Source organism: Mercenaria mercenaria, chromosome 13 (genome assembly GCF_021730395.1).
Source record: "Mercenaria mercenaria strain notata chromosome 13, MADL_Memer_1, whole genome shotgun sequence".
Taxonomy (NCBI): Eukaryota; Metazoa; Mollusca; class Bivalvia; order Venerida; family Veneridae; genus Mercenaria; species Mercenaria mercenaria.
Window position 1 is genome coordinate 56,602,870 of NC_069373.1, and position 9,987 is coordinate 56,612,856.

General features: G+C 35.9%; 1 protein-coding gene across 5 annotated transcripts in view; it reads right to left on the reverse strand.

The window, feature by feature from the left end:
* LOC123529608 (uncharacterized) overlaps window positions 1–3,924 on the reverse strand; it is a 76,499-nt gene extending 72,575 nt beyond the window's left edge. For 2 of the 5 annotated variants that reach the window (XR_008366803.1, XM_045310001.2), the window contains exons 1-2: window positions 3,724–3,883; window positions 1,719–1,805 (exon numbers count right to left, since the gene is read on the reverse strand). The gene's annotated coding sequence lies outside the window, so the exon portion shown is untranslated. The other 3 variants (XM_053521904.1, XM_053521905.1, XM_045310002.2) reach the window with 3 other exon arrangements.
* Window positions 3,925–9,987: the final 6,063 nt, after the last annotated feature.

The following is a 9,987-nucleotide window of genomic DNA, read 5'->3' on the forward strand; positions in this document are numbered from 1 at the left end:
AATCGCTCACCTCTTCCCACATGACCCAGTTTTGAGTATGACATCGTTTTTTCTATTATTTGACATAGTGACCTAGTTTTTGAGCTCATGTGACCCAGTTTTGAACTTGACCTAGATATTATCAAGATAAAAATTCTGACCAATTTTCATGAAGATCCATTGAAAAATATGGTCTCTAGAGAGGTCAAAAGATTTTAATAATTTTAGACCTACTGACCTAGTTTTGATCACAGTTGACCCAGTTTCAAACTTGACCTAGATATCATCAAGATGAACATTCAGACCAACTTTCATACAGATCCCAAGAAAAGTATGGCCTCTAGAGAGGTCACAAGGTTTTTTTATTATTTGACCTACTGACCTAGTTTTTTATGGCACGTGACCCAGTTTCAAACTTGACCTAGATATCATCAAGGTGAACATTCTGACCAATTTTATAGAGATCCATTCACAAGTATGGTCTCTAGAGAGGTCACAAGGTTTTTCTATTTTTAGACCTAATGACCTAGTTTTTGACCGCACATGACCCAGTTTCGAACTTGACCTAGATATCATCAAGATGAACATTCAGACCAACTTTCATACAGATGCCATGGAAAATATGGCCTCTAGAGAGGTCACAAGGTTTTTCTATTATTTGACCTACTGACCTAGTTTTTGATGGCATGTAACCCAGTTTCGAACTTGACCTAGATATTATCAAGGTGAATGTTCTGACCAATTTTCATGAAGATCTTGTGAAATATATGGCCTCTAGAGAGGTCACAAGGTTTTTCTATTTTTAGACCTACTGACCTAGTTTTTGATGGCACGTGACCCACTTTCGAACTTGACCTAGTTATCATCAAGATGAACATTCTGACCAAGTTTCATGAAGATCTTGTGAAATATATGGCCTCTAGAGAGGTCACAAGGTTTTTTCTATTTTTAGACCTACTGACCTAGTTTTTGACGGCACGTGACCCAGTTTCGAACTTGACCTAGATATCATCAAGATGAACATTCAGACCAACTTTCATAAAGATCCCATGAAAAACGTGACCTCTAGAGTGGTCACAAGCAAAAGTTTACGGACGGACGCACGCACGCACGGACGACGGACACCGCGCGATCACAAAAGCTCACCTTGTCACTTTGTGACAGGTGAGCTAAAAAATTCTCTAGACGATTATATATAGGTATCCGACAATTACATTTGTTTAACAGCTACAAGCCTCTACAAGCTGTCATGTGATTATCGGTAAAATAACTACCCAAAAGGAGTTTTTAAAGAGCAAAGGACAGTTTTAGCGAATTCATTGATTATAAAATGTGATCACAAATATTTGAGTGCCATGACTTCTTAGTCGCATTTTTTATCCTTTCTCGAATTTCGCAAGTTAGCAAACCGCTAAATTCGATCCCTGCAGTTTCCATGTGTAGTCAACATAATTGGATGTTCAGATTGTTTTATATTCGTGACATGCAATCTAAACATCAAAACTTTGAAGGACCAAAATAATGACGGATAAGTCACAGTACACAGTCATGTAAAGTTTTTGGTTTTATTGCTTCCGCATATTGGCATGTAGACATGGTAAACGTTAATCGTGTACAGTACATACATAGGTTTAAATCACCAGAAAATGCGTAACAATTTTTGTGTGCAAAGATTTTGTTGCCGAGGTTGTAAAATAGTATTGTCATTGTAAAAAAGTAAGAATTTTCCAAAATCTAACCTTCTGGCAAAAATAATCGCTAATACTGTACACGGTCATTATATCGGTTACTCCCAACAGCTCCCCTGACCCTATTTACGGAAATACCTGAAAACAGAATTTATTCTATAGATAATGTCAAATTGGTCAATAGCATGTAAAGCGTCGGCACCGATGAAAATTTCATCAGAAATTGCTTTAACTATTTTGGTCTTTCGAGTGTTTGAAGCGAGTGGGGATATTGCCCATATGAAAAAAATTATCTCAATATTTCCTAGGATGGCGTCAAATTAGTTTCATTGTTTCTCATTACAGAGCTGGTGCAGCAGTTCTACGCATGCCCGGAATGATTATCAATAGGAGTGCACGGCAAAATTATGCAATTTTTTGCATGTCCGCCCACATTTAGTGTATAATATGCATAATATACTGACTTAAGGTTAGGGTTAGTATCACCATGGTTACAAAATATATCCTGGTTGGGAACCATTCTCCGGACACATTTTCATATTTTGACTCCATTATTCCCTTAAAAAAATATTTGACATAAGCCCACACTGCACAAACTTCAGCTCCTAATCAGCAGCCGATGTTGTAATACAAATATTTGACGGTGTTTTGCTGTTGATTTGATATCGAAATAAGTAATTAAACTATTTTTACACATTTCTTTATCATTCAACTCTTCTAAAATGCACACTAAACATAACCCAACGTTCAATAGCAGCTACGAAAGCAAACCAAAGTTGACTATAAAAAACTCGAATTTCGTCTAACACAAATTCTTGATAATTCCAACTGAGTGCAAAAATCAACTGCCCTGCATTTCATGTAACTATTACCCTGAAATTAAAAGTAGCACATGTTATCAGCAGACAGTCATTATGTAGTTTAACTATATCTTCCCCACCTGATACCTCGGCAAGTGTGAACTATTGCGCATGCGCAATGCTATCTTCATGCCCCGTTAAGACAGAATGTTGTTTTGTAAACACAGGTGAGTTATCATAAAAAAACCTAACCTAAGACAGACTTTGACACATAGATTCATCATTTGCATATGCACTTATAAACAATGTTTTATCATTTTTTGTGAAGAATTAACCTTTCCCTAACATCTTGCAACATTTAAAAGCAAATTACCTCCATGAAACTGGGTCAAATATCATTTGCAGCTGACAAACCATATTGTTTTCATTACATCATTTCTGTCGGCTATTTAATTCCTGCGCATGCTTACTGAAAGTCATTTATAGTCTATTACAACTATCCCAGATATGTCATAGATACCCTTAGAAAAGTATTAGTGGTTTGTGGATAAGTGATCTGAGAACTTTGATGTCATTGTAGTACACAAAAAAACTGAGTTAATAGGTTCCATTTTAAGTATTAAGTATTATAGTTTCTCTGTCTTGCCGACTTAAAATAAAATTGATCTTATCTTATCTTATTATTAGTGGCCACTGTCAAATGTTTACACTTCTGGTACAGTTTAAACTATGAATTTCATAACCTAATGATGACAATAACATTATAAGGTTATGACCTTACACTTAACCTTTAAATAATGTTAATCATACAGACTATAAATTTCCAGGTCTATGCAATGTTGACATGAAAAAAGGTGATCAAAGCTGTCCAGCAAAAGGAAAGTAAGTTGGGGTTTACCAAATTTCATTCAGGAAGGCAGTATCTTTCGTGGATTTTGAACAGCTATGCTTTGGAAAATACTTAATTCATGTTGGAAAATCTTCTATTACTGTTTAACAGTAGGCCTACAGTACATGTGTCCGGAAACTGGTTCCCTGAACCAGTATATTAAAATATTTTTCGTTCAATTTTAGTTAATCCGGAATATACCGTCCAGAGTCTGTAATATATCATGGGCGCACCAGCTCTGCTGTTTTTAGTCACAGCCAATTAGTTTTCTTTCACCACAGCTTGTTGCTATGCAGCGCGATATGCTGTTCAAAGTGCCCGGATATCCGACCTGATCAATTAATACTGTATATCCTAGGTACGTTACCTCCACCTGTACTTCTTCTAATCTATGATATCTTCCTGATGTGTCTACCCATTTATAGTTATACGGACATTGACGTCTATTTATGTTAAAATAGCACATTTGGAGGAACATCCATTCATAAAACACATAGAGTCTAATTTAACAGTGAAAAGTAGTTAATTCTAACCTCCTGAACTTTTGACACCTACAAATGGCGTAAGTTTATCAACGGGGAGTTATTAGCAAATGCAAACTCCCGATAATTATTATCTCCCCTTATTACTTATCTTTAAAGGGAGGTCACTGTCCTCAGTAATACCTATATATATATTCCGTCGGATACTTGTAGGTCGATACTTGTATAATCAGTATATTCTTTTTGCCCAGTTTTTTCCCTGGTAGAAACTACTAGCTTTCCTACTTACTTGTGAAGCAATTAACTTTATCACCATAGCAGTAAAATTCCTGTCCCCTTTTCCAACTCGAAACTCACTTTTTTTTAACTTGAAACTCACTTTTCTAACTCGAAACTCGAAACTCACTTCTCGAAAAAAGAAATCCACCGGTAGAGTTATGGGGCCACAGGTCAACACAATACATTGTCACAGGTGCAATTATTTTTTCAAAATGGCTTTTTGTCATTTTTTTCCTAAGAGAACATTATAATTGTAATAAGTTTAAGTGCATATGACTCATGGACCCATACTGTATCCTAGGTACGTTACTGCCACCTGTGTTTGTATCTGGCTCATTTTGATACACGTGTAGATCTATTTTTACAGCTTGAATCTTTTACAAAAAGAAATTGTTGTTTATGATTCATCAACATAGTGCAATTTTTAAAAAAAATAGAAGTGGTTGTTTATAGTTTTAAATTACTTTGAACAAGTAAAATTATTATATTGGCAGTGGCTACGATTACGGTACCGTAATCCTAGCCTCTGGTTCTAGGATTACGGAAGTTCCGTATTCCTAGACAACCCTATGAGGATAGGCTAGGATTACGGAAGTATTTAAGAGGCATCAAATATATGTTAGGACATGCATAAATGACGTTGTAAAATTACTTATTTCACTATTATTTCGTGCTATCGATCCGCTCTTTTGGGTTAGTATAATCTTAATGGTGGCACGCGGAAATATTATAGAATTATCTATGTTTCATATATACCTGCAATTTTTGTCATCAAATCAACACAAATGGTCTTTAATAACATACAATATGGTTATAAATAAAAAAAATCAAAGTATAGAATATTTTTTTAAACCTAACTTTTACCCTCATATTTCTATAATATTTCCGCGGGCCGCCATTAATATAGCGTTTAGGATTATACTAACCCAAAATGGCGGATAATTAACACGGAATAATAAGGCAGGCATCAAAAATCGCTATTTTAATAAAGTGAAATAAGAAGTTTACAACATCATTTATGCATGTCCTAACATATTTTTGATGTCTCTTAAATACTTCCGTAATCCTAGCTAGCCTATCCTCATAGGGTTGTCTAGGAATACGGAACTTCCGTAATCCTAGAACCGGAGGCTAGGATTACGGTACCGTAATCGTAGCCACTGCCTATTATATTGGCCTATCTTAAAATTATGCATTTTCAACGGTATTTTCTAATTAAGCACTGAGTTTGATATTCTTTTTCATCTGAAAATATAAAGAATACTATTTACATGAATTTCCATATTCTATATTTCCTATTCAAACTGCATAATCAAGGTCATGCATAGAGCATCATGTGTGTGTGTGGGTTTTTGTTGTTGTTGTTGTTTTTGTTTTTTTTTTCAAAAATAGAAATAAACATTTATAATGTTATAATGATGATGAAACCTTCAAATTTACGGGAAAATCATTTTTAACCAAATTCTTGAGCCCATTCTCTCTGAGAAAGCCAATCTATTTTTAACAGTGTTTCAGGTCATTAATTAAAAAGTATTAAAGGCACTGACCTTTAGAATTTGGCTAAAAATTACCAATCTTTAAAACTGAAGTTTGGTGATACTATGAACATTAGAACGTGAGTTTTTTTCAAAACTAACTTAAGAATGCCAAATCAGAAAAAGAAAAAAGGCAAGCCCGAGTCGGGAATCGAACCCGGACAATAAATATTTTCTTGCTGTCTTGACCAATACACCATGGACTGGAATAAATACTTAATGGTCGTTAAAAAATAAAGTTTTATAATAAAGGCAGTTTACCTAAGATACCACATTTCCACCGCTTTTTAATTTTGAATGGAAAAATCAGTAAAAAGTTAAACTAAAAACAACTAATTCTTATATGTTTCCCATTCAAAGCCTTCTTAAGAAATATATGATATCTAAAACAACCCCTTTTTTGTTGTTGTTTGATTGGGGGTCACACTGCCTTTAACCCTTAGCATACTGGACATCACTTAGTCTTCTTTTGCGACCAGTGCAGATCATGATCAGCCTGCACATCCATGCAGTCTGATCATGATCTGCACTCTTCGCTATTCAGTCAGTATCTTTTTGGTACGTATCCCTTTTAACAGTTAATGGTACTGTCCAAATTGAAAGACGGATAAGTTCATTATAGAAATTTAGCAGGGTAAGTGTGAAGATAATTTCTTAGCTCATCCAGAACAGAAGGGTCTGGTGGAGTTATTAGTATAGGTGGATGGTCCTGCGTTCATGGCCTGTAGTCTATCGTCTAGAAGTGTCATAAACATCTTCTTTGAAACTTGGCCAGAATTACACTAAACTTGGTCTACAGCACTCTTGCAAGTTCCTTTTCAAGAGAATTCAAATGGGTCTACTTTACTGCTTTTAGAGGCAGTTACAGCTAATAGTAGGAAAACCTTTATAAAACTTCTTCTCATGAACCTCTTCATTAATCTTCATCAAACCTGTTCTGTAGCAACATTGTAACATTGTTACAAGTTTGGGAGCTCGGCCCCTAGTACATGTCGCTTGAGCTAAAAACAGAAATACTTTTAAACAACTTCTTCTAAAAAATCGCCTGGTGGATCCTCATCAAGCTTGGTTTGAAGTATTATTATAAGGTCTTCTGCAAAAGTCAAATGGTGGCACTCGCCCCATTTTAGGGGCCGCTAGAGAAAAAAAAAAAAAAAAAAAAAGGAATTACCTTTAAACTCCCTTTTCTCTTGAACTGCTTGAAGGATTTTCATCAAGCTTGCTCTGTAGCATCATTTTAAGGTCCTCTTTAAAGTATGTTGAAAATAGGGATGTTGGCCCCTTTCAGCGGCCACTAGAGTTAAAATTAGAAATACCTTGAAACTAATTCTTCTTGTGAACCACTTCACGGAACTTCATCAAACTTGGTCTGTGGCATTATTGTTAAAAAAGTTGATAGGATCTCCTCCCAAATTTGCCCAAAGGGTGGGTCTTGGTCCCTTTTAGGGTCCACTAGTTTATACTTAACATAGACCCTTCCACGCGTTTATACTACATATTAACGGCTTTGTATTGCTAGGCAGATCACTGTAACAGACTATACTTAACACAGATGTAACCATTCATGATCCAGCGTGTCATACATACTTATATTCAGGGTCAAACAGTCAAAGTCAGATGAGCTACTTCGTTAAAATTAAGAATGATGAAATATGTTTATGATTCACATCAATACCCTAGTTTACATTATTTTGAGGGGGGGGGGGGGGGGGGGGGGGGCATGTATCTTTAATTTAGATATTGCGATTTTGAAAGTTTTTATATTGAGATGTATTGAGATGTACCAATAAATATTTACATATAATTTAATAATTGTTCAGCGAAATATAGTACAGTCCAACTTTGTTCAAGTGTTCCAACTTGCTCGGCCCATGGAAAATTATTCGAGCCATAGGTAGTTCGGACCAACTGAATTTCAAATATAATTAGGTAAGATTTAAAAATATATATATTTTTAAAATTGTGAATATAACCAGTCTATATCTACAGTGTTCCGTTTGGACAATCGTGAATTTTTCAGTAGAAGTGAATTCTTAACGGCGATGTACGATGATACGATGACGAAAACGCAATAGTGCGATGGCACGATGATGAATCAACGACGGTACGATGGTGAAAACGCAATGGCACGATGATGAAATCGCGACTGATGCGATGGTACGATGGTGAAATGTCGATGTAATATCGCGTTTTCGTCATCGTACCATCGCGTTTTCATCATCGTACCATCGTGTTTTCATCATCGTACTATCACGTTTTCATCATCGTGCCATCGCGTTTTTATTATCGTACCATCGCGTTTTCACCATCGTACCATCGCGTTTTCATCATCGTGTCATCGCGTTTTCACCATCGTACCATCGTGTTTTCACCATCGTACCATCGCGTTATCACCATCGTACCATCGCATTTTCACCATCGTACCATCGCCTTCCGGTGGTCATGCGCAGTGGTACATTATATGTGTCAGTAATATACAGGCTTGATACAATCTCATTTTCACATTGCACTATGCCTAGTATACATTCTAACAAGAATAAGCTGAGTTTGAATAATATCATGTGACTATTACACCCAGTTTTTCATTTACTTTCATGCATACATAAAATACAAAGGACGTGGCCTTGAAGATTTTACACAGGTTTAATGAACTGAGCACTGAACATTTTGTAAACTGACATTTTGCAAAACAGCAGAATCTAAATAGTAAATTTCTGCTCGCAAGATACATTGAGATACATTCATCTATTGTTGACAAAAATACAAGTGCACGGAACTACGCATTTCAAACCGTAAGGCGATGGTACGATGGTGAAAACGCGATGGTACGATGGTGAAACCGCGATGGTACGATGGTGATAGCGCGATGGCACGATGGTGAAAACGCGATGGTACGATGGTGAAACGCGATGGTACGATGGTGATAACGCGATGGCACGATGGTGAAAACGCGATGGTACGATGGTGAAAACGCGGTGGCACGATGGTACGATGGTGAAAACGCGATAGTACGATGATGAAAACGCGATATTACATCGACATTTCACCATCGTACCATCGCACCATCGTGATTTCATCATCGTGACATCGCGTTTTCACCATCGTATCATCGTTGTTTCATCATCGCGCCATCGCGTTTTCGTCATCGTACCATCGTGCATCGCGGTTTAGTATTAAATAAAAAGTCACGATTGTCCAAACGGAACACCGTATATATTTTATTCCAGTATCGGTAATATAACCTCCAAAACTGCGAAAATCTCCAAAAGTAGACTTGCATTTGTCACTGTCACATAAAATAAGAGAACAATTACAAAAGTTGAAATTTTGTGATTTTTTTTATTATCAGTCTAATGGCTAGTCTTGGTAAGGCTTACTGGAGAAAAATGATGTACTGCATATCTTAATTAAGCAAAGTATGGAACTGCTATAAAATACAGTTTTATGCATATTAAAAACAATCACATTAATTGTATACCATATGTAGATAGGGCTTTTATAAGGACCAAAGGTGGAGTTCAAGCGAAGCAGGCTATTCGATATTTCTGAGTTTGTGCAAATGAAGTTGGATGTACTATAAAATTTTAAACCATTAAACAATTTTGTGCATTCCTTGGACGTTTGTACTTGTCACGGAGATCAAATAGCTGTTCTACGATGGTAAATGTTATTTTCTATAACACAAACGCCTCTTGTTGTTATACTTCATGTACATACTATTAACTGTACAAAGAAAAAAAAGAGCTTTCTTGCATAATTTCATGTGCATACTAACTGTACAAAGAAAAAAAGGATAAATAATAGTACTATCTTGAATAAAAATCGTGACTTCGAAAGAACACATGTTTTTTTCTATGCTTCTGATAAAAATAACATACAAAATGATTTTTTCACAGTTTATGGTGTGTGCGTTTCACACAGAGAGTGTGTATGTTTTCCAACGAAGTCAAATTTTATGAGTATATTTATCAACGAAGTCATGTTTAATTTTAGGAAATGAACCATGTTGTATGTCCTTACTGTTGCCTTTCATTTTGCAGGGTAAATGATGCGTTATGTCACAGCACAGCGGTCCATCAAGAGGAAAAAAATGTCATACATGCCCAAGATACTCACTGCGTCGAAAGTACCATATAAACAAAAGACGTTTAAATTATTTGTGGCATCAAAAAAAATTAATGATTTAAAACTTGATAAATTAACTGGAAAGCTATCGATTCCAACTTCAGCGGTGGTGGAAAGTCTATTACAGCTTCTTTTTGTTGTGGGCCAACTTTGTAAATGCGTGGCTCTGTGGCTGTGTTTATTGTGCTTTGTGCTTCCTACCCTTCATCT